The 24,195-nt window shown below is 41.1% G+C and overlaps 1 pseudogene; it reads left to right on the top strand.

Moving 5' to 3' along the window:
- LOC105467703 (transmembrane protein 161B-like) overlaps nucleotides 1-24,195 on the top strand; it is a 101,049-nt pseudogene that overhangs the window by 55,607 nt on the left and 21,247 nt on the right.

Genomic DNA, 24,195 nt, shown 5'->3' with positions numbered 1-24,195 from the left:
GACATTGATGATAATATTCCATATTATCAGGGCTTTTGTGGTGTTCAGGCTTCTAATTTTTCTCTTCAGGAAGGGGAATAACTTTGCTGTGTCAGCACAGTGCCTCAGGAGGGTTGCAATCTAGAAATAGTGATTGTTAAAATTGCCTGTAAACACACAATAGAAACAATATGCCACAGACACAGAGGCCCCCAGCATAGTCTCTGGAAGCTGCAGTCTCACCCCTGCCAGAGGAGAATCACAGTGGGAATTGAGGCTTGGCATCTGGGTGCCTCTGAAGCTCTTCCTGTGGCTCCTGTTAGACAATTGCCCCCAAAACACAGAAGACAGAGACTGCACATTGTGTTCAGTACTTGTTGTTTTATTTATGTTGTTTCTCGAAAAAAAAGACAGTACAGGCTGCTTATCTTTAAACCACACAGTACCAGTTTTAAACCTGTTCTAGTCTAACCTTGGAATGGAGTCGCATGTTTCAGCAGAAATATGCTGTTTCCCTGCCTTAATTTCTCACATCACACCTTGTGGAGAATGGTGTGGAAACTGCCCTGTTTTTACATGGAGGTAAAAGCTTCAGGAGGTTACTGGAGAGTGGAATGCAGGGATCATCCTGGATAACACAAAATAACTAGTTGATTAGACCAACCATTTGGTCTCTAAAATTGGGTGCTAAAGAGAAAGATAGGAAATTCAAATAATCACCACCTGTAGAAGAAAAATCAGTTAATAATTTGACAGAATTAAGGGCCCCACCTTTCTCTCACAGAACTTTACCTCATAAAACCCTGCTTGAGAAAATTGGAAAATGTCTTCTTACCTCCTGGGGGATAAACAAGAGTTTAAATGTTGCCACCCACTCAAAACACATCTCATTCTTTATGTTCTGGAGGGAGAGGGAGTACTTATTTTGCTTCAAAGTTTCCTTTCTGGAGCTTCTTTTTTTTTTAAGTTAAAAAGAAAAAAGTGTTTAAAGACTAGTTAAGTGCAGTATTGAGATGTAGGGAAAGAATAGAAGGAGGAGTTGAATCTGTAATTGGCTGTGAACAATCAGTTGAGATAACTCACTGCCTCCAGATCAGCCTTTTTTCTGAAGCTTGTAACCTTGGGCTGTCCTGCGAGTCAGTGGAGAGCAACCCGTCTCATGTAGGTTCAGTTTTAAGTAGCTCACGGGTGCTGGGAAAGTTCATCAGAGTAGTCCCATCTCATGCACAACCCCATTTCCCCATGAGCTCTAGAATGGCTCATATCAGAAAGATGCCATACCAAATGCTGGCAAGGACCTGGAGCAACTAGAATGCATGTGCATTTACTTTGTCCTGACAGCCACTTTGGAGAACTCTTTGGCTGTTTCTTATAAAGCTAAACATAATCTTCCCAAATAACAGGGCAATCCCACTTCCAGTTGCTTACATTAAAAAAAAAAATTGGAAACATATGTCCACAAAAAAGACTTCTAGAAGCTTGTCCATAGCAGCCTCATTCGTAATAATAGGTCTAAACTGGAAATAATCCAAACATCTACAAATAAGAGATTGGATAAAGAAATTGTGATATATTCATACAATGGAATACTATTCCAAAAATAAAATGAATATGTTATGGGTACGTGTAACAACTTGAATTCATCTCAAATACATTATGTCGAAGCCAGATTCGACATAACTCATGCTTTGTCATTCCATTTATGTGAAGTTTGAGAACAGTCAAAACTTAGCTATGGTGACAGCAGTCAGGGTAGTAGTTGCCTATTGAGTGTGGAGATCAACTGGAAAGGGCACAGGAGGACTTTCTGAAATAATAAAAATGTCCTATATCTTGTTTTGGGTGGTAGTTACACAGGTGTAGACAGTTGCTAAAACACTAAAAACTAAATGTGTAAGATTTGTGCATTTTAGTGTGTTTTAATTAAAACCCCCAGAAAGCATTGCCTCATTTTCCTGGAGGGTAAATTTGCTCATTAAGAGCATATGAGGATGATTTTGAGAAACCCTTGCTCTGTCATTCTGTCAATAAACCGCCATTAACTTTTTTGGTTTCAAAAAAGCAAGGTCCATTGATGAAACTCCTTTGTGCCTTAGTGACAACATTGATAAGGCCTACTGTCAACAAGAGTGTGTTTGTTATGTTTTTTATTTTTAGTGACTCTACATTTGTAGGAATGATATTTTCACAGATTACACAATCTCACCCCCATCAGTTGCAGGTGACAGGAAAGCTAAGTTGGCAGATGTTTGTGCTAGAAACTGTGGGTCCCTTTGCGTAGGTGTACCAGACATACCAGTGGCTTGGTATTTAAACATCATGCTCAGGTGTGCAGGGTAGTTTTTGAGTTATAATAGTTATGCAGGTACTGTGGGATTACTTGGCTGTTTATGTAAAAATTATTTTGCATTCACTTCTGAAATGAGTGCTAGTAGAATCATCTTTAGAGGAGGTTCCAAGGCATTGAACTGAGATACCTGCACTGTTTGCTGTAAATTTAAGCTTAAAACTGAAGCCAGGTTATGGGCATTTCATGCAGGGAGAGAGTGGGCATGAATGATTTCGAGAAATGAAAAACTAGATTCAGCTTCAAATTTGCTTCCTCCCTTTTGTGGCAAATTAGTGTAAGCTTACTAAGCACTTTATCTGCCCATGGTAATTTATTTTTTTCCAGACGGGGTTTCACTCTGTCATCCAGGCTGGAGTGCAGTGGCACAATCATTGCTTAGTGCAGCCTCAGTCTCTTGGGCACAAATGTTCCTCCTCTTCCCTCCTCAGCCTTCCAATTGCTGGGACTTACAGGTGCACCACTATCAGGGGGAACCCCACCTCCGATATTCACGTGGGCCCTTTTCTATTTCCCTAAGTGTCAGCTGGTCTGAGAAATAAAGGGAAAGAGTACAAAAGAGAGAAATTTTAAAGCTGGGTGTCCAGGGGAGACATCACATGTTGGCAGTTTCCGTGATGCTCCCTGAGCCATGAAACCAGCAAGTTTTTATTAGCAATTTTCAAAGGGGAGGGAGTGCACGAATATTGTGTGGGTCATAGAGATCACATGCTTTAAGGGCAACAAAAGATCACAAGGCAGGAGGTCAGGGCAAGATCACAAGGTCAGGGCAAAACTAGAATCACTAATGAACTTCCATGTCGAGCTGTGCATGCATTGTCATTGATAAACAAGGTTCAAGAGCAGAGAACCAGTCTGACTATAATTTGCCAGGCTGGAATTTCCTAATCCTAGCAAGCCTGGGGGCAGTGCAGGAGACTAGCTACATCTGCATAAAGTCAGACACTCCCAGAGAGGCCATTCAGAGGCCTCCTCTGTGAATGCATTCTTTTCCCAGGGCTGTTAATTATTAATATTCCTTATTGGGGAAAGAATTCAGCAATATTTATCTTACCCATTTTTGGTAATAAGAGAAATATGGCTTGTCAGGCCTCTGAGCCAAAGCTAAATCATCACATCCCCGGTGATCTGCATGTACACATCCAGATGGCCTGTTTTCCTGCCTTAACTGTTGACATTCCACCACAAAAGAAGTGAAAATGGCCTGTTCCTGCCTTAACTGATGATATTTCCTTGTGAAATTCCTTTTTCTGGCTCAAAAGCTCCCACACTGAGCACCTTGTGACCCCCTTCCCCTGCCCGCCAGAGAACAACCCCCTTTTACTGTAATTTTCCTTTACCTACCCAAATCCCACAAAATGGCCCCGCCCCATCTCCCTTTGCTGACTCTTTTTGGACTCAGCCTGCCTGCACCCAGGTGATTAAAAAGCTTTATTACTCACACAAAGCCTGTTTGGTGGTCTCTTCACACGGATGCGCATGACATTTTGGTGCCATGACTCGGGCCAGGGGACTTCCCTTGGGAGATCAATCCCCTGTCCTCCTGCTCTTTGCACCATGAGAAAGATCTACCTATGACCTCCGGTCCTCAGACCAACCAGCCCAAGGAGCATCTCCACCAATTTTAAATCCAGTAAGCAGCCTCTTTTTACTCTCTCCTCCAACCTCTCTCACTATCCCTCAACCTCATTCTCCTTTCAATCTTGGCACCACACTTCAATCTTTCCCTTCTCTTAATTTCAGTTCCTTTCCTTTTCTGGTAGCGACAAAGGAGATGCATTTTATCTGTGAACCCAAAACTCCGGCGCAAGTCACGGACTCGGGAAGACAGTGTTCCCTTGGTGTTTAATCATGCGGGGACACCTGCCTGATTTTCACCCACGTTTCAGAGGTGTCTGACCACACAGGGATGCCTGCCTTGGTCCTTCACCCTTAGTGGTAAGTACTGCTTTTCTGGGGGCGGGGAAAGAACCCCCGACCCCTTCTCTCCCTGTCTCTACCCCTTCTCTGCTTTTCTGGGACGGAAGAACCCCCTGACCCCTTATCTCCGTACCCTGACCCCCTTATCTCCGTGCCCCAACCCATTATCTCCACTCCCCAACCCCTTATCTCCGCGTCCCGACCACTTTCCCACTTTTCTGGAGGGCAAGAACCCCACAACCCCTTATCTCTGCATCCTGACCCCTTTCCTGCTTTTCTGGAAGGCCAGAACCCCCAACCCCTTCTCTCCATGTCTCTATTCTCTCTTTTCTCTGGACTTGCCTCCTTCACTATAGGCAACCTTCCACCCTCCATTCCTCCTCCTCCTCCCTTTTGCCATCCAACAAGATCTAAATAATTCTTGTAAAATGGGCAAACGGTCTGAGATGCCTGACGTCCAGGCATTCTTTTACACATAGTTCCCTCTATAGTCTTTGTTTCCAATGCAACTCATCCCAAGTCCTTCTTTCCCTCCCACCTGTCCTCTCAGTCCCAATCTCAAGCGTTACTGAGTCTTGACTGGAGCTAAAGACATAGTCAAGGTTAATGCTCCTTTTTCTTTATCCGGCCTCTCCCACATCAGTTAGCAGTTAGGTTCTTTTTCATCAAATATGAAAAACCCAGCCCAGTTCATGGCTCATTTGGCAGCAACCCTGAAACACTTTCCAGCCCTAGACCCTAAAATGTCAAAAGGCCATCTTATTCTCAATATACATTTCATTACCCAATCCGCTGCCAACATTAAATAAAACTCCAAAAATTAAATTCCATCCCTCAAACCCCACAACCGGACTTAAGTAACCTCACCTTCAAGGTATACAATAATAAAGTAGAGGCAGCCAAGTAGCAATGTATTTCTGAGTTGCAATTCCTTGCCTCCACTGTGAGAGAAACCCCAGCCACATCTCCAGCACACAAGAACTCCAAACGCCTGAACTACAGCTGACAGAGGTTCCTCCAGAACCTCCTCCCCCAGGAGCTTGCTACAAGTGCTGGAAATCTGGCCACTAGGCCAAGGAATGTCCGCAGCCCAGGATTCCTCCTAAGCTGTGTCCCATCTGTGCGAGACCCCACTGAAAATCAGACTGTTCAACTCACCTGGCACCCACTTCCAGAGCCCCTGGAACTCTAGCCGAGGGCTCTCTGACTGACTCCTTCCCAGATCTTCTCAGCTTAGCAGCTGAAGACACACTGCCTGATCGCCTCGGAAGCCTACAGGACCATCACAGACATCTAGGTAACTCTCACAGTGGAAGGTAAGTCTGTCCCCTTCTTAGTCAATACAGAGGCTACCCACTCCACATTACCTTGTTTTCAAAGCCCTGTTTCCCTTGCCTCCATAACTGTTGTGGGTATTGACGGCCATGTTTCTAAACTTCTTAAAACTCCCCAACTGTTGTGCCAACTTTGACAATATTCTTTAATGAACTCCTTTTTAGTTATCCCCACCTGCCCAGTTCCCTTATTAGGCCAAGACATTTTAACTAAATTATCTGCTTCCCTGACTATTCCTAGGCTATAGTCACACCTCATTGCCACCTTTTCCCCCGGTTCAAAGTCTCCTTTGCATCCTCCCCATGTATCTCCCCACCTTAACTCACAAGTATAGGATACCTCTACTCCCTCCTTGGTGACCAATCATGCACCCCTTACCATCTCTTTAAAACTTAATCACCCTTACTCTGATCAATGCCAATATCCTGTCCCACAGCACTCTTTAAAAGGATTGAAGCCTGTTATCACTCACCTGTTAGAGCATGGCCTTTTAAAGCCTGTAAACTCCTCTTACAATTCCCCCATTTTACCTGTCCTAAAACCAGACAAGGCTTGCAAGTTAGTTCAGGATCTGCACCTTATCAACCAAATTGTTTTGCCTATCCACCCTGTGGTGCCAAACCCATATACTCTCCTATCCTCAATACCTCCTTCCACAGCCCATTCTTATGTTCTAGATCTCAAGCATGCTTTCTTTACTATTCCTTTGCACCCTTCATCCCATCCTCTTTTCACTTTCACTTGGACTGACCCTGACACCCATCAGGCTCAACAAATTACCTAGGCTGTGCTGTTGCAAAGCTTCACAGACAGCCCCCATTACTTCAGTCAAGTTCAAATTTCGTCCTCATCTGTTACTTATCTTGGCATAATTTTCATAAAAACACATGTGCTCTCCCTGCTAATCTCCCAAACCCCAACCCCTTCTACAAAATAACAACTCCTTTCCTCCTAGGCATAGTTAGTAAGGTCAGAATTCTTACACAAGAGCCAGGACCACATCCTGTAGCCTTTCTGTCCAAACAACATGACCTTACTGTTTTAGCCTAGCCCTCATGTCTGTGTGCAGTGGCTGCCACTGCCTTAATACTTTCAGAGGCCCTAAAAATCACAAACTATGCTCAACTCATTCTCTACAGTTCTCATAACTTCCAAAATCTATTTTCTTCCCCCTACCATCGCTCAAGACAATGCTTATGCTGATAAGGTAGCTTAAAAAGCAGTCATCAAAAGGCATCTAATCCCATTGCTTAGGACAATGCTTATGCTGATAAACTAGCTAAAAAAGCAGCTAGAGTTCCAACTTCTATCCCTCAAGGCAGTTTTCCTCCTTAACCTCGGTCACTCCCACCTACTCCCCCACTGAAACTTCCACCAATCAATCTCTTCCCACACAAAGCAAATGGTTCTTAGACCAAGGAAAATATCTCCTTTCAGCCTCACAGGCCCATTCTATTCTGTCATCATTTCATAACCTCTTGCATGTAGGTTATAAGCTGCTAGCCTATCTCTTAGAACCTCTCATTTCCTTTCCATTGTGGAAATCTATCCTCAAGGAAATCACTTCTCAGTGTTCCATCTGCTATTCTACTACTCCTCAGGAATTTCTCATGCCCCCTCCCTTCCCTACACATCAAGCTCGAGGTTTTGCCCCCACCCAGGATGGGCAAATTGACTTTACTCACATGCCTCCAGTCAGGAAACTAAAATACCTCTTGGTCTAATTGACACTTTCACTGGATAGGTAGAGCCCTTTCCCACAGGGTCTAAGGCCACTGCAGTCATGTCTTCCCTTCTGTCAGACCTAATTCCTTGGTTTGGCCTTCCCACCTCCATACAGTCCGATAGCAGACCAGCCTTTATTAATCAAATCACCCAAGCAATTTTTCAGGCTCTTGCTATTCAGTGAAATCTTTATGTCCTTTACCATCCTCAATCTTCAGAAAAGATAGAACAGACTAATGGTCTTTTAAAAACACACCTCACCAAGCTCAGCCACCAACTTAAAAAGGACTAGACAATACTTTTACTACTTTCCCTTCTCAGAATTCAGGCCTGTCCTCAGAATGCTACAGGTTATAGCCCATTTGAACTCCTGTGTGGACACTCCTTTTTATTAGGTCCCAGTCTCTTTCCAGACACCAGCCCAACTTGAACTGCACCCCAAAAACTTAGAGCCTAAAAACTCACCAACCAAGCACGTAATTACACTGAATCCCCTTAGACTCTCTCTAATTAGATGTCCTAGGTCCTCCCAATTCTTAGTCCTTTAATACCTGTTTTTTTTCTTCTCTTATTCAGACCTTGTGTCTTCCATTTAGTTTTTCAATTCGTACAAAACCTCATCCAGGCCATCACCAATCGTTCTATATGACAAATGCTCCTTCTAACAACCCCACAATATCATCTCTTACCACAAAATCTTCCTTCAGCTTAATCTCTCCCACTCTAGGTTCCCATGCCACCCCTAATCCCGCTTGAAGCAGCCCTGAGAAACATCGCCCATTATCTCTCCATACCACCGCCAAAAACTTTTTGCTGCCCCAACACTTCAACACTATTTTGTTTCATTTTTCATATTAATACAAGGAAACAGGAATGTCAGGCCTCTGAGCCAAAGTTAAGCCATCATATCCCCTGTGACTTGCATGTACACATCCGGATGGCTGGTTCCTGCCTTAACTGATGACATTCCATCACAAAGGAAGTGAAAATGGCCTGTTCCTGCCTTAACTGATGACATTACCTTGTGAAATTCCTTTTCCTGGCTCATCCTGGCTCAAAAGCTCCCCCACCAAGCACTTTATGACCCCCTACCCCTGCCCGCCAGAGAACAAACCCCTTTGACTATAATTTCCTTTACCTACCCAAATCCTATAAAACGGCCCCACCCCAATCTCACTTCACTGACTCTCTTTTTGGACTCAGGCTGCCTGCACCCAGGTGATTAAAAAGCTTTATTGCTCACACAAAGCCTGTTTGGTAGTCTCTTCACACGGATGTGCATGACATGACTCTGTTCTGCCTGGCCCACAGACAGTCAGACTTTATAGTTATCTCCCTTGTTCCCTGAAAATCGCTTTTATCCTGTTCTTAAGGTGCCCAGATTTCATATTGTTTAAATACACATGCTCTACAAACAGTTTGTACAGTTAACACAATCATCACAGGGTCCTGAGGTGACATTCATCCTCAGCTTATGAAGATGACAGGATTAAGAGATTAAAGACAGGCATAGGAAATCACAAGAGTATTGATTGGGGAAGGGACAAATGTCCATGAAATCTTCACAGTTTATGTTCTTCTTCCATGGCTTCAGCCGGTCCCTCCATTCAGGGTCCCTGACTTCCCGCAACACACCACCATAACCAGCTAATTTTATTTTTTGTAGAGAGAGAAGTCTTATATGTTTCCTAGACTGGTCTCAAATAGACCATTCTATTTCCAAGAGTGGTCTCAAACCGTCCTTCTGCCTCAGCCTCCCAAATTGCTGGAATTTCAGGCATAATTCTTCATGCCTAGCCATTTTATTTTTTCTGCTGCATTGCAGAGTTAGAGCCAATTTCGTTTCTCCTGCACTGAGAATGTGCATTCCCAGCAGGTCATGGTTGAACTCAGCACACCTGCAGCTCAGTCAAGCTCTTTGAAGGATGCACAGTTACTAACTGTCAGCGTTTCACAGCCACCTTTAGCAACTGCGTTTGGAACTTTCATTCCCACCCTTTCTAAAACAGCTCACAGTAACATGAGAATGAGATTTAACTTTTGACATGCACACTCATGAAAACCAATGATTTTGGAAAGCCAAATTGTTGAGAAGATAAAGTAGGGATTCTGAATACAAGTATTTTTACAAATCTGATTGTCGTTGCAGGTTTTGTTTTATTTTGTTGTGTTAATGCTGAGAGTAGAGAATGGATTCGAACATTTACCTCCTGTGTTTCTTTTTGTTTTGTAACTTTGCAAGTGGTCCACATTTTCCTTTATTTAAAATTTAAAGTTGGTGCCTAGTGTTAAATAGAAGGGATACTTCTGCATAAAGTATTATGGAGATGCTCTGTTCTGCCCAGGGAGGTGCAGGTGAAAAGAGGGCAGTTCCTCCTCCTCACACTTAGGGCAGGGAGCAGCATGCAGGGGCAGATCAGCAGCTTTGGGTGTTGACAAATCCACTCTGCTGCAGATTCCTGGGGCAAGTTGCAGACTTAAATTTTTGTTTGTAAAATGGGGGAACACAAACAGATCTTATGTCGTGTTGGTTACTCCAGAAAAGAGAGAGAGAGAGAGAGAAAGAAAGATAGAGAGGGAGGGAGGGAGGGAGGGAGGGAGGGAGGGAGGAAGGAAGGAAGGAAGGAAGGAAGGAAGGAAGGAAGGAAGGAAGGAAGGAAGGAAGGAAGGAAGAGAAAGAAAGAAAGAAAGAAAGAAAGAAAGAAAGAAAGAAAGAAAGAAAGAAAGAAAGAAAGAAAGAAAGAAAGAAAGAAAAGGAAGGAAGGAAGGAAGGAAGGAAAGGAGGGAGGGAAGGAGTAGGAAATAGAGACAGGGAGAGAAAGAAAGAGAGAGAGAGAAAGAGACAAAAAATGTTGTAGTCTGTCAACACATTTATAAACAGTTGGTCCTGGCGCTCTGTGGTGTGTATGAGTAATAGCATGGCTGAAGCTAATGCATTCTCTAATCCTGATCCCCAGGTTCATGAGTGTCTTTCATTAATATTCTTTGTAATTTAACCCCAGGGCATTGCTGCACAGCTCAATGGCCTTACAATCAGACAAGCCTCTAATTCTGTCTTCAACTCTCACCAGCTTGTGTCCTAATGTATCAAGAATTTCACCAACCTGAGCCTCACTTTCCTGTAATTTACTGCAGTGGATTCCTAGGCATATGACACCTAAGATATTGCCTTAGAATGATTTTAGGATTCCAGATCTCAATTCATCTGTAAAAATCAGGGCAGTAGGAAACTTTCTGAGACACACCTTTAAAATTAGTTACAATGTGTGCTATATTTACAGATCTTAGTTTTGAAGACCAGCAACACAACAATACTTCCAGATCTCCATCTAACCTCTGCTCATTTGAGAGGGGCTTTGTATTTTCAACAGGAGAGTTCAAAGTTCATTTTTTTTCCAGCAACTACAGTTCTAAGTGAAATAATCTATTTTTATTGATACATGATATTTTACATATTTATGGGATACCTACGAGTCATGATCTATTTTAAGTAATCCCTTAGTGTTATAAAATCAGCAGTACTTTTAAAAATAAATGTACCTTGTTACTTATCCCACTTGTGTCATCAGAACTACAGCTTGAACAAGTCCACCTTCCATGGACCAAGCACCACCCTGTGCATTTCTAGCATGAGCAAAATCCAAGGTCCTGGCTGGACTCCAGAGACTCTGTTTACCTCAGAAGTATTACAATAGGAGGCAGAAGGAGCAGGCAAATCCAACTTCTTTCTTGTAGTTTCCTTGGTTGGGGAGGAAAAGTTGAATTTTACTATTATGGAGAAGAAACAGGAAATAGAGACAGGTAAAGAGATATGACAATACAGATCACTAGTCCTGCCACCCAGAACTTGTTTCCACATACTGTTCCATGAATTTGGTTTGAATATATTAAAGTGTATACATAAAGGTAGGTACTCTTAAGTCCATCAGGTCTTGGATGTCCACTGTTTTTGCAGTTCCAGAATGTGTTTGCTTAAAGTGAGGAAATACCAAAACAGGACTATGAAAATTATGATGTATATTGATGTGTCACATAATACAGATGTAACATAATAAAGATGTGTAAGATGATATAACTTGTGGGTATACCTACCTCATCTGGGGATAACTTTTCAAGTTTAATTTTGAGGCTTGACTCAATCGTGCTTCCCTTCCCTTTCATAGGTTGTCTATGAGATGTTGTCATAGATCTCATATTATGCAGTAGTTGTAGAATATGACATCTATTATAATTCTATATTACTTTAATTGCTGCACAGAAGTTCATTGTATATAATTGCCACAGTATATTTATAGATCTTCTTCTGGGACATCTATTTCTAGTTTATGTGATAGTATAGCACTTTCATGAATATTCTTGTGCTTGATCTTTACACAGTTTCTTTTTTCCTTAGGATGAATTCTGAGAGATTTAATTGATGGGGCAAAATGTACTCACTGTTTGAGGTTTGAAATTTTTCCATCAAAAGCTGGTACTCTTGGTTTTTTTAAGACAAAGAACAAATCCTCCCCCGCCAGGACTGACTTTTGGCTCTTTTTTTTTTCAAATCTGAAAGCTTTTTTGGTTTAGTTGTCATAAAATGCCAAGCACAATGAACAGGGCTCTGTGAAGGTACTCAGAGGTAGGAGGGCTGTGATTAGGAGAAGGCTTGGCCTGATGGGCAAGTTGAGTGGTCAGAATTAGAGTGAGGGGGTGGGGGTGCTTTGGGGATAGGTGCTAGGGAAGGACACCCTGAAGGGCAAAGGGAGCAACAATGGCTGCAGTACATGTGGCCATTCAGCTGGAGCAAAAAATGGAAACCAGAGTGGGCTGATGATTGGATGCCAGGCCTGAGCCAGGTGAGTCTGTTCTCATTATACTGTAAAGTGAGCTGTTCCAGGCCTCCCCAATTCTTAGCCCTATCAGTCCCTGCAGGGGTCCCTGAAAAGGTTAATCTTGCATTAGGCCCTCCGCTGTTTTCCCTCTGTAAGCCTCACTCCACTTTGCAGTGAGTTCTAGTATAACTTCTAGTCCAGTAAGATCAAATGGTTAAGGACTCCAGAAAAGAAATTTAGTGAACATAAAGAGTTTGGCATACTTTTGTCCCTTTCCCAGGTGAGCCATGCTTCTAGGCCAGCCTCCCAATTCCATGCTTCCTTCATGCTCCCGGCCTTTGCTTACTCAAACCAATCTGTCCTCCTGACCCTGTCATCTCTGTTCAGAGTAAATACCTCCCTCCCTCCCTCTGCTTTTGCCTTAAGTTCTTTCTTCAACTCACCTAACATCTAACTTGGCCCTGCAGCTCTGTTTCCCCAAAACCCTCTCTGCCTGTTTCCTCCCAAGCTATCTGTGACCAGTGCCAGAAACCAGAAAATCTTCCTGAAAGCTACATTCTTTGCTGCTCTTCCCTCTCCTTTATCCTTCTACTTGGAATCTCTCTCCTTCTACCTGTCTCTGTCTGCTGAAATTGTGTTCATCTTTCCAGGTACATCCCTCACTTTTTCATCTTTAAGAAGTCCTCTCAGAAACCCCGTAGGATATTTTCATGATATATATCATATTCCATGGTGTAATGTAGATTTTTAATTTTTAATTTTCTGAGGGTTTTTAATTTTCTGAGGGCAAGAGCTATAACCTAGTCATCTTCCTCTCCTAAGTGGGGAGTATCACCATGCCTTGACCAAGTAGCTATGATATGGGTACTAGCTCCATAAATGGATGAGCAGTGAGGAAAAAAGGAGATGATTATGGATGAATGAAGAATGTTAATAAGAGAAGTTTATTCCACAGTGAAGCAGTGTTGGTAGCTCCAAAATCTCTCTTTAGGAAGGATTTGGGACAGCATCCTAATAAAAAGGACCTGGAAGCACTTTATAAAAGGGAGAGAGAAGATCACATGTCAAACTAGAAGGATGGAGGTGAGAGGAGATAGGGCTCCAGAGAGAAGCAAGCCCCTTCTGTCCCCTTGAAACTCCTGCCAGTGCATGGGTTGCCTCTCATTAAATGTAACAGTACTTGTTGCTTTGGTGTAGTGAAATACATGTCTTGATGAAATTGCATTGCACCATTTTTGAAAGAGAGAATACTCAAACATGTGTCACTTCTGTTTCTTGAAAGCAATTGTGATCCTGAACTACGCACACTTCTGGTTGGGATTATTTCTGGTTTTTACTGCCTGTTTGATTGAAGATGTGGCATGGAAAGCATAAGTTGAAGAGATGAGTGCAGGGCTCATCTATCCCTGGAATTGTCTTTCCCACAATCCCTGACCCAGAATATGAGCACTACTGGAATTCTGAAGAAATGGGTCTCTTGCTACCTCCTAGTAAAAGATTATTTTTGAAAAAGAAACGGTAAATCTAAACTTGTGCTTTATCTTGATATGAAAATATAGACAGCCATAGAAAAATTTAAAAATTAACTGGGCATGGTGGTGTATACCTGTAGTATCAGGTATATCAGTATCACTACCTGTGATCATGTCACTGCACTCCAGTCTGGGCAAGAGAACAAGACTCTGTATCTTAAAAAAAAAAAAAGAAAAGAAAGGATATGTCATGATAGGAAAATATGTAGACAAAAAGGAGCTTTGAGAAAACCTGTGAAGTCAGTAGGGATGCTGCCTTATAAGGCAGAGTTTCTAAACTCCATCAAGTTGATAAAGTATGACTCAAAATTTATCTCTGTTTATACCTTCAACTGAGTGCTTGCTATATGATCACAAAGATCACAAATATGGCCCGGCTTCATATCCCATGCTTAAGAGAAAAACTGTGTATAGGTAAGGCATTTCAAATTAGAAGAGTGAAGTATTCTTCATTTTTCCAAACATCCTCAAATAAATATATCTACAATAAATTCTTCTAGAGAGGTAGCTCACAGGTCTATGAGAAAATCAATCACAAAGATGGCACTATTATGTAGGTAAAATAGAAAATACTACTCAATTTTTTTCTTTTATGTTCTAAAATATATTACTTCCAAAATGTCTTGTGTACAATATAAATGTAGGGACTAATTTCCAAGATCATGTAAATTTTAGTTTTATCCATGAGCAAAAAGAGGGGCTGCTTACAAAACATAATACTGATTGTTGTTTTTGGTGGTCCCAATTTCTCCTGCAAATATGTGGCAACTTCCTTGAAAACTGAGACTCTGGGCTGGGTGTGGTGGCTCACACCTGTAATCCTAGCACTTTGAGACGCTAAGGTGGGTGGATCACCTGAGGTCAGGAGCTCAAGACCAGCCTGGCCAACATGGTGAAACCCCATCTCTACTAAAATACAAAAAATAGCCAGGCATGATGATGGGTACCTGTAATCCCAGCTACTCTGGAGGCTGAGATGGGAGAATTGCTTGAACCCAGGAGATGGCCATTGCAGTGAGCTGAGATTGAACCACTGCATTCCAGCCTGGGCAGCTGAGGCAGATGCCGTCTTAAAAAAAAGAAAAAAAGAAAAAGAAAAAGAAAATTGAGACTCTGGGCAAACACAATTATTTTGGGTTCCTGAGGTTAACAATTGAGACTTTAATTCAAACCTTACAGGAAAAGACATCAGGTTTCATTTTTATGTCACCATTTCTCCCACACGCATTGAGAAATTTTCTTGCCTGACAGTCAAGGATATCTTTGGGAAGGTCTTCATTTTGGCATTATCTTGACAACCAATGATATCTAATGCAAAGAGAGAGGGGAGAAAGAATATTACAGTCATATTTTCTTGTTTTTTTCCCATTCATTTTTTTCACTGTTCATGAAAAGTAAATCATTTTAATTTCTTAAATGCTTTGATTTACCACTACTTCCATTTTCTTTTGTAAAACCATGTTCTGAAAATAACAGAGTCATAATCCTTTGGAAATAAAGGGATTATAGCCAGAAAAGCTGTTTTCTTAATCTAATGGATATACTGTATGAAAATATTAGTTCCGTTATTTGCTCTTTCAGCTAATATGCCCTATCGTGACACAACATAATCCCTTGCTAAATTTGTTCAGTTTTGCAAAGATAAGTTAGTTTTAGATAAATAAAGCATAGTCTTGCCCATAGGAACAAGCTGCTGCCCACTGCCTGGCATCACAGCCCCAGAACTCAGCTATTTCCAGGAGCCCACAGCATCTCATTTCTGGGCTGAGCCAGAAAGACCACTGCTGAAGTCTAGAGGCACTTTTCTGAAAGGCATTTTTGTCTTGTTTTGTTGAGGGGAGCATGAAAGATAGTATATATTTGCGGCCACCTGGAATATTTGCCCAAATTTGTAATCTCTATTTGATATCTAAGCTATACTCAATCGGTAATATCTATTTAATATGCTCAATTTGTAATACCTATTTAATATTTAAACTATACTCACCCCTCTCCTCAAAAACAAGAATTTGGTGAGTTTATTTGGGCATTTTCTCTTTGATCATGAGGCCCATATTATGTCTCATATTATACTCCAAACCAAAAATATTTGTTGAGGCAAGTAAATTCATAGGCTTCTTCCAAGGAGAAGAGGGATGTTGTGAATTGTTTTCCTCTGGGAAGGCTACAGTGCTTCATGTGATTTATCTTTCTGAATTTGCAGCTTTAGAAAACATGTTTTTTCTTCCCATACATTGAACAAAAATATTAATCCTGATTGTCCCCAACCACCCATCATTGGATATATGTTGCCAAATATTTCCTGAGGCACAATATGCTATGATGTACCTTGAAGTTCCCAGAATAGGTTTACAGTAGTGAGAGGGAACTGAGGAGCAGCTGAAGGTCTTATTTTGTGATAGCAACACATGTTGATGTTAGGGAGCTTCCAAGGTGATGCTGCTGTTCTTTCATCTTGAGTTTGGTCAAATTTTTTTTTTCTTTTCTTTTTTTTTTTTTTTTTTTGAAACGAAGTTTAACTCTGTCCCTTGGGCTGGAGTACAATGGCCTGATCTCAGCTCACTGCAACCTCCGCCTCCCGGGTTCACGCAATTCTCCTGCCTCAGTCTCCTGAGTAACTGGGATTACAGGCATACACCACCACACTTGGCTGATCTTTTGTACTTTTAGTAGAGACGGGGTTTCACTATGTTGGCTAGACTGGTCTCAAACTCCTGACCTTGTGATCTGCCCTCCTGGGTCTCCCAAACTGCTGGGATTACAGGACTGAGCAATTGTGACCAGCCACCTTTGATCAATCTTAAGGACGTTTTGTTTTGTTTTAAATTTTCATGGTCATCGCTCTCTTTGGAAAGAGCTTTTAAATTCCAGGGCAAAGCAGGCCTGCCTTTTCAAATATATTTCTGTGAGTGCTTAAGAAACTGAGTTGCTCCATCTTTCTGCACCTTCTCCATTTTTTTTCCCCCAGTTTTTCACTTGAATTTCAGGACCTGGCTGTTAAGAGAAAGTAAAGAGAACCAGAACGAGACAACTCAGTCACTTTTTTCTTGGAATCTGTCAACTTTCTGGATACAGACTCATTATTTTTACAATATTTAAGTCAGATTTGGAACTCCATTAAATGCCTACACTATTGTCCTTTTAACCAAAATTTTCATGAGGAACCAAACCTATCTTTTATTAAAATAATTGATTGAGTATATGTGATACCTAGCTAATGAATATTTGTCTTAGAAGTATGAATTTTAAATTACCCAGAACTGTTTTAGAATCCCTTAGTTTATATTCACAGAAAATGTTTGCCTATGACAACATTCTTAAGTAAGCTGCTGTGTACCAGTTCTCATTTAGCAGAAATGTGTTAGTATTGCTTTATAAAACTAATATAAGCTCAAGGCCACTGAATACAGAGAAACTCATTTTCATTTATCTAACTGTATGTCTTGTACTTTGCCTTTGTTCAAACAATACAGTCCCCAATTCTAGAATGACTTTCTTTTCTTTTTTTGTTTGTTTTTGTTTTTGTTTCTTTTGTTTTGTTTTTTGAGACACAGTCTCTCTCTTTCACCCAGGCTGGAGTACAGTGGTGCGATCTTGGCTCACTGCAACCTCTGCCTCCCAGGTTCCAGTGATTCTCCTGCCTCAGCCTCCCAAGTAACTGGGATTACAGGCGTGCACCACCACACCTGGTTATTTTTTGTATTTTTTAGTAGAGATAGGGTTTCACCATGTTGGTCAGGCTGGTCTTGAACTCCTGACCTTAGGTGATGCCCCCATCTCAGCTTCCCAAAGTGCTGGCATTATGGGCATGAGCCACCACACCTGGACTTTATTTTCTTATTATAATCTCAGATAAGCAGTTAAATGGAAATAAGAGAAAATGAGCTATTTCTATATACAAATAGGCCTTGATTTTTTAAACTTTCTAACTAAACTAATTTATTTTGAAGTACATTATATTTACATTTTCATCCATGTTTAGAATTAAACACTTTGACTGGCTATCCTTGCATACAAAAAGAGTCCAGGAAAAAAATTTCCAAAACAAAAAGATGGAAAGTAAGATCCTAAATCAATCAATTTATTTGAAAAGTCTCTAAGAACCTGGAAATGCTCTTAGGCAGACTGAAGAGTCACAAGTCTCATACTCATGTGTCAGTAGCCACAACCCCACTTTGTCCCTTCTGTGGTCATCTGTCCCCTTGATGTTGGATTAGATGAAGCCTGGACCACTCGGGGGTAAGCCATTTTCAGATAATGGGGCTTACTTTGTCAAAGTTGTGATGCAGAATACACAAAATCCTGGCTCCTGGTGAGACTTAAGTGATGTGCCAGTGGCTAATGCTTAACAACTCACTCGATGATCTATGAATATTAATTTTAGGCCACTCACTTGTAGATTTCAGACAGGGAATATTTTAGAACCTTTTTTTCCCCCTAATTCATGCCTTATGAGATAAAATGTGCTTGAGAACACTGTTTTAAATTACCAGCACCCCTTCTACTCAAGTGCTACATGCAGAAAGAGAAGTCAAGTCATTCCCAGCATTGCAATGCAGTATTCTCCAATAGCAGCAAAGTTTCCAGGCTAGCTCACAGGGGCTAGCCTAGTGGAAATATTAACAAATTGCTGAATAACTCTCGTATATGGATGCAATTTCATCCGCTGAGACCACGTACAATGCCTGGGAGCATAGAGATGCTCAGACCATTGCCCTCTGAGGACTTGTTTTGAATGAGAGGAAACAAGCAGCTTCCACAGTGGATCAGATTCTCTTTGTTCTTGGCCTAAGATGTAGATTATAAGTGCCCAGGCTTCCTATTTCTCCTGGTACCTGTGCAAGCTGATGGCTCACAGCAGGTGGGGCACACATTCAGTGGCCTTGTCAGTCTAGCTTCAGAAGTTCATAAGATAAAAGGCAAAGTTTGAGTTCCCAAATAATTCATAATAAACAGCATATATTTTAACATCCTTTTTGGCTGTCTTTTTTCCAACAAAAGACATTTTCTCATCTATTGTTTAAAATAAAATTCCACAAGCTCTGCTTTGACCTGCAGTATTTTATCTATCCTGAGTCTCAGGACACTGTCGATGGAATTAATGTATAATGTGTTAAGGCCTGTGTGACTTTCTCTTGTTTTCTTTGGGGGAAAGGATGCCAGGCACATATACAATGTCTCGGTGCTAATACTTTATGATGGATTAACTCAAAGCATTGGGAGATGACTCATATTATTGTAGCATGCTTTCCTTTATTGAAGGTGGAGGGTGGGTGGTGGTAGAATGTGATTCCACAGAAATGGTCCACGTCTTCAGAATGTTCTCCTGGCACTTTTTTATTTTGAGACAAATGTGCTCAGTTTTTGTTCTCATTCTGTCTTTTAAGTTCTGATACCCAGCAGGATTTTCACATGTGTTTATGTTGAAATTAAACCAATGCAAAAATTTTTACCCTCATATGTTGCTAATTCCTGAGCCTATTCTATTTACAGTTTTTTCCTCCTGTATAACCCATATCTTATTAAATGTCTTTTCTTCTTCTAGATTTTTTTAATAGTAGCTCAATTTTAGTTTTATTCAGTCTCAATTTTAGAAAAACCCTGAGATTAGCCAAATATTTGAACATTGTAAGATATTAATAAGTTTAATCAGAAAAAAAAGATCTAGAAACACTTCCTACAGTTCCAGAAGAGTGAGCTGTCCTAGCTGAGGGCTATTTCATAACAGGTAGTATTTCATCAAAGCCTATATATGTGGACACTAATGGTGAGTCATCACCAGAGGAAGATGAAAAATCTGCAGTCTGTATTTGTGTTGATGCCACATTTCAGGGCAAAGGTTTTGCATCCAGACCATGCACTCTGCCATCCTAAATCCGTGGCTGCTGTGCCAGTGGCTGTTTTCATACCAAAAATGGAGGGAGAAAATGGGCTAACTCCTGGGCTCTCTGACTGCAGTCAGGCCAAGGATGAGGGAACAAGCATCTGTTCACTAGGGTGAGGATTTAAAGCATCTTCTGGGTTTTCAAATCCTACCAAGAAAAGCTTCAGAGGCAGACCTTGAGTCTCTGTGAACTCCATCCTGTCTTTGAATGACTGGGCTCCTCAGCAGGTCTACAGATGTCTAGTTCTTTGTGGGGTGGTGGTAACTCTTGACATTTATTGTCCAGATCTGATCTGCAGCACTTAGGATGCCTCCAGCCTATGGAGATGGAGCATACATCATGCATGTTCACTGTACATGCTACACCACTGCTCAAGCCTCAACCTCTATCAAAGGGCTTTTGGGAATGGCCCAAGATGGGAGTAACCTCTCTTTTCAGCTGCGTCAAATTCTTACACCACGTTCTTTTGTTTTTTTCCTCATAATACAAGGCCAAGCACATCTGCAAAAAAGACATTGCTGGAGGAGGTGCAAGAGCTGGAAACCAAGTTTCCTGTCCTGGGAAAAGCAGTGGTGTGGAAGAGCAGTGGAAAGAGGTAGGGAGCTTCATCCCAGTACCTACAGAAAACAAATTCTCCCGGTCCCTTTCTCTGTTTTTCTATTTATACATTTTTTTTTCGCATATTGGTTTTCTATAGAAGCACAACATGCTCAGTTTTAAGCATTTTTGGTTATACTCAAATTTAAGTTGTACTCTTTCAGTGGCCACATGAAATCTGACTTTCTGGGTCACTGGGTCTGTCTCTAGGTAAGAATGGGGGTTTTATTGGGTTTAGAGGTGAGCAAAACTATCCATGTGCCAAAAAATTGATGTCATAGCATTATTATCTTAAGGTGGAAAAGTGTAGGTTTAGCAATATTGTTGGGGAAACCAGCCGCACACCATCCAGCCCCACACCACCCTGTGGGTACCCCCAGTTTGGCGGAGACCAAGGAGTTAGAGACAGAATAAGCATTTAAAAGGCGGGTCCAGGGGACCGTAGCATCAGAGGCTTGCTCACTGCCCAAAGCTCTCGGGCTCCACCCAATTTATTGCTTTACAGGATCTTTGTTCTTAGGGCAGATGGGAGGGGTTGGAAGGGATGAGGAAAAGGATTAATCAGTGAAGGAGAACTCAATAAGATGCATAGCAGAGGCGGTTTCTGTGAATTTCCTTGAGCAAAGGCATGTGTCTAAACTACTTAAGATCTTTGACTTATCGGGACTGAAATGGGTGGGAGTGGGTTTCAGGAGGAGCCAAGATGTTTGATTGTACTCCACTGCCTCAAGGGAGTGTTACCTCCCTGAGCAACCTGTGGAATGTCGCTGAGTGGTTATGCTCTCGGGGCATAAAGACATGAAGGCAATAAGGAGACTTTTCTCCTGAGAGGCCGCCCATGGCTCCCCATGGGTGTCTCACACAGGGAAGACCAACTCATCTGACACCACAGAAACTCTCTTTCCCACAAGTATTCCACAGAGGAGTTAAATCCAAGCCTTTGAATTTCAGACTCAATTATTTTTATCCAAGGATGAGTATCACACATGAAGGTTTGCATGTGAAATAATTCATGTTATTATTCATTTAAATCTTGTTAATCCCACTTCAGCATATCTAGGTGAGGGAGTTGTTTTTAATTAACTAATATTTCTGCTGGGGTTGAGAAGGATCGTGTGAACTTTGGAACAATATTGCTTCTTGCATTCCTAATTGCTTATGAACATCAGCCTGCCTGCCCTTCCTGCACATAACAGCTAGGCCTGTGCATAATTTTTGTTTCATCACATATGTTAAGACTGTCTTAGAGTATACTCTGTTAATATTTCTATACCACCAAGAAAAATTTTCCTGGCCTTGAGAAAAATTTTCAGAGTACTAAAAAGCCATTGCTGTATTAAGGATATGGAATGTCTAGAATATTTTGAATATCATTCTATAAATGCTTAGAAGGAAATCTGTAAGTAACTTCTAATGAAACACATATCTAGAAGTAAAATATTTATAGAGATTTCCACTTTGTGTAGGGTTTTATATTTTATTTCTACCACATTTTAACACAATAAAGATCAAGTTTTTTTTTGTTAAAGAGAATCCAAAAATTTTGAGAGGCTTTAGAAATATAATTTCAAATAAATATTTTAGGAAGGAGATTTATGACATATAGTTGAAGTTGTGGATTTTTGATTACATTAAGTACACTTATTAAGCATTCATTTTGTAGCACCTACACTAGTCACTAAAAAATTATCAGTCTTAGCTGGGCGTGGTGGTGCATGCCTGTAATCCCAGATACTAGGGAGGCTGAGACAGGAGAATCACTTGAACCTGAGAGGTGGAGGTTGCAGTGAGCCGAGATTATGCCATTGCACTCCAGCCTGGGAGGCAGAGTGAGACCCTATCTCCAAGAAAAAAAAAAAAAAAAAAATTACCAGTCAACAACACAAAAAGCACTGTATTCAATAAAATTAAAATTGTCAATATGTGGGGATACCGGGCTGATTTTACTGCAAGTGTATATACAACTGCTGAAAGGACACAAAGATAGATGTGTACCCGCCCCCCACCTGCTACACCCTTGTTCTGCTCTCTAATCTTTGCACATACCAGAGATTTTGTAAGTTCTGTGAGTACCTGGTTTTCTGCACGTACCAGAGATTTTGTTTTGCACATACCAGAGATTTTGTAAGTTCTGAGGCAAGGTCACAAGACGTGTTTAAGTAAGATAAACTCTTGCTGCCATAAACCTGCTCTCCCGCCTAAAAGTTTGAACCAAAATATCAGAAATGGCAGGAACCAATCATAGTTAGCCAAATCGCCTTGTTCAAACACTAGCCAATCATATATCTGATTTGTATAATAACTCTATGCCCACTTTTCTTAGACTATATAACATTGTTCGGAGCTGAGTGGGGGAGCTCTCCTGCCCGTCTCGTTTCACGAGCGAGGGAGAGTTCCAGGTTCGAACCTGTAATAAAGATCCTTGCTGCTTAGCTTTGACTCTGGACTCTGGTGGTCTTCTTCGGGGAATAAACGGTCTGGGCATAACACTGCTACATGTGAGTGAGGCATGCACAGGATTGTTCTATATTTCACTTGGCTTAAGCTTAAGCACATGGCTCAGAACCTACTAGAGTTTTAAGGACCTACAACATTCTTTGGGACCTGAAAAAAATATTTATAGGCTCCAAAAATTGGGGAGCAGGAAACCTTTGCATAATAAAACTAAGAAACACTTAAAACACTGTAAAATGAATATCAGTTGTAATAACTGTTAAGCTTAGGAAGCACAATGAGTTTATCATATTTAGAAACAATTCACAGGCTTTCTTATATCTCAAGAGTTCTCAGGTATACACAATTGCTGAGCAAGCATAAGTAATTTCTAAGTAAAATGAGAATTTCAGAGTGCCCCAAGTTCTAAAACTCCTTGAAAATATTCTACAAGAAAACATTACATAAGGCTGAAATCAGGTTTGGCCTGCTGGGCTCTTATCAGAAGACTCTGGAAAGAAACTTCTTCCATGCATGTTTATGCTGTTAGCAGAATCTATTGCCTTTCTTGCATTTATAGAACTGAGGTAACCATTCCTTACTGGCTGTCAACTGCAGGACAGGGGACACCTTTATATCCTAGAGGCTTTTATAAGGACTTTGTATTTGTCCCTACATCTTCAAGCCAGCAAAAATGAGTTGAATCCTTCTCATACTTAGAATTTCTCTGACTTCCCATTCTGCTGCATGTCTCTTATTTTCTGTTCTGCCACATCTTCCACTGGCTTTGTACCTTCCCCTTCTGCTTTTGAAGGCTCATGTGATTACATTGGGTCTGCCCAGATAACGCAGGATAAAATCCTTATTTTAAAGTCAGCTGACCAGTAACCTTAATTCAATCTGCAAAGTCCCTTCACAGCAGAACTTACATACACTTACAGTGTTTTATTGAATTACCTCGGGATAGGGAACTGGGGGTTTCTTGAGAATTCTGCCTACCCCAAGAAGATATTCTGGGCTCCTCTCTTTTATATAGAGTGTTGTTTCTTTCTCATATTTTAAAATTCCTCCTCTTAGGTGCTTAATCATTGAAAATACTTATCTTATGATCTTTATTTGCATTGTTATTTTGTAAGACCCTCGGAGGGCAGTCTAAATGTTTGTGTCTGTTAATTTGTGATCATAGGGATTGGTTCCCTTCGTGTTTCCTTATGTCTGATTGTAAATTTGTTTCAGCCTGGGTTGAGGTTTTGTGTTTACTCTACCATCTGACTCCTTATGTTAATTTAATGTTTGGGACTAATCAAACCAGGCACATAGTGTAAATTCAAACCCAAAATATATTTGAATGCAAACCTGTTTACATTATTATAGCACACTCTGTACCTCCTCTCCAGAGTATAGAGCAAACTGGACAAGCTTTATTATTGTCTCCCAATGTCGTGGTTTTGGGTTTGTGATTTCTGTGCATGTGTGTTTTTTTGTTTGTTTGTTTGTTTTTGTTGTTAAACGTTCTACCCTTCTGCTGAATGTGTACCCCTTTGAAAGTCTCAGCCATATGAACAGGGTCTCATCAGTTTCAACCTTTCATTTATAAGAAGCCTGAAATCTTTGTGTTTGGAACATTC

This window comes from Macaca nemestrina, chromosome 9 (genome assembly GCF_043159975.1).
Source record: "Macaca nemestrina isolate mMacNem1 chromosome 9, mMacNem.hap1, whole genome shotgun sequence".
Lineage (NCBI taxonomy): Eukaryota > Metazoa > Chordata > Mammalia > Primates > Cercopithecidae > Macaca > Macaca nemestrina.
This window is presented reverse-complemented; position numbering and strand designations above follow the sequence as displayed.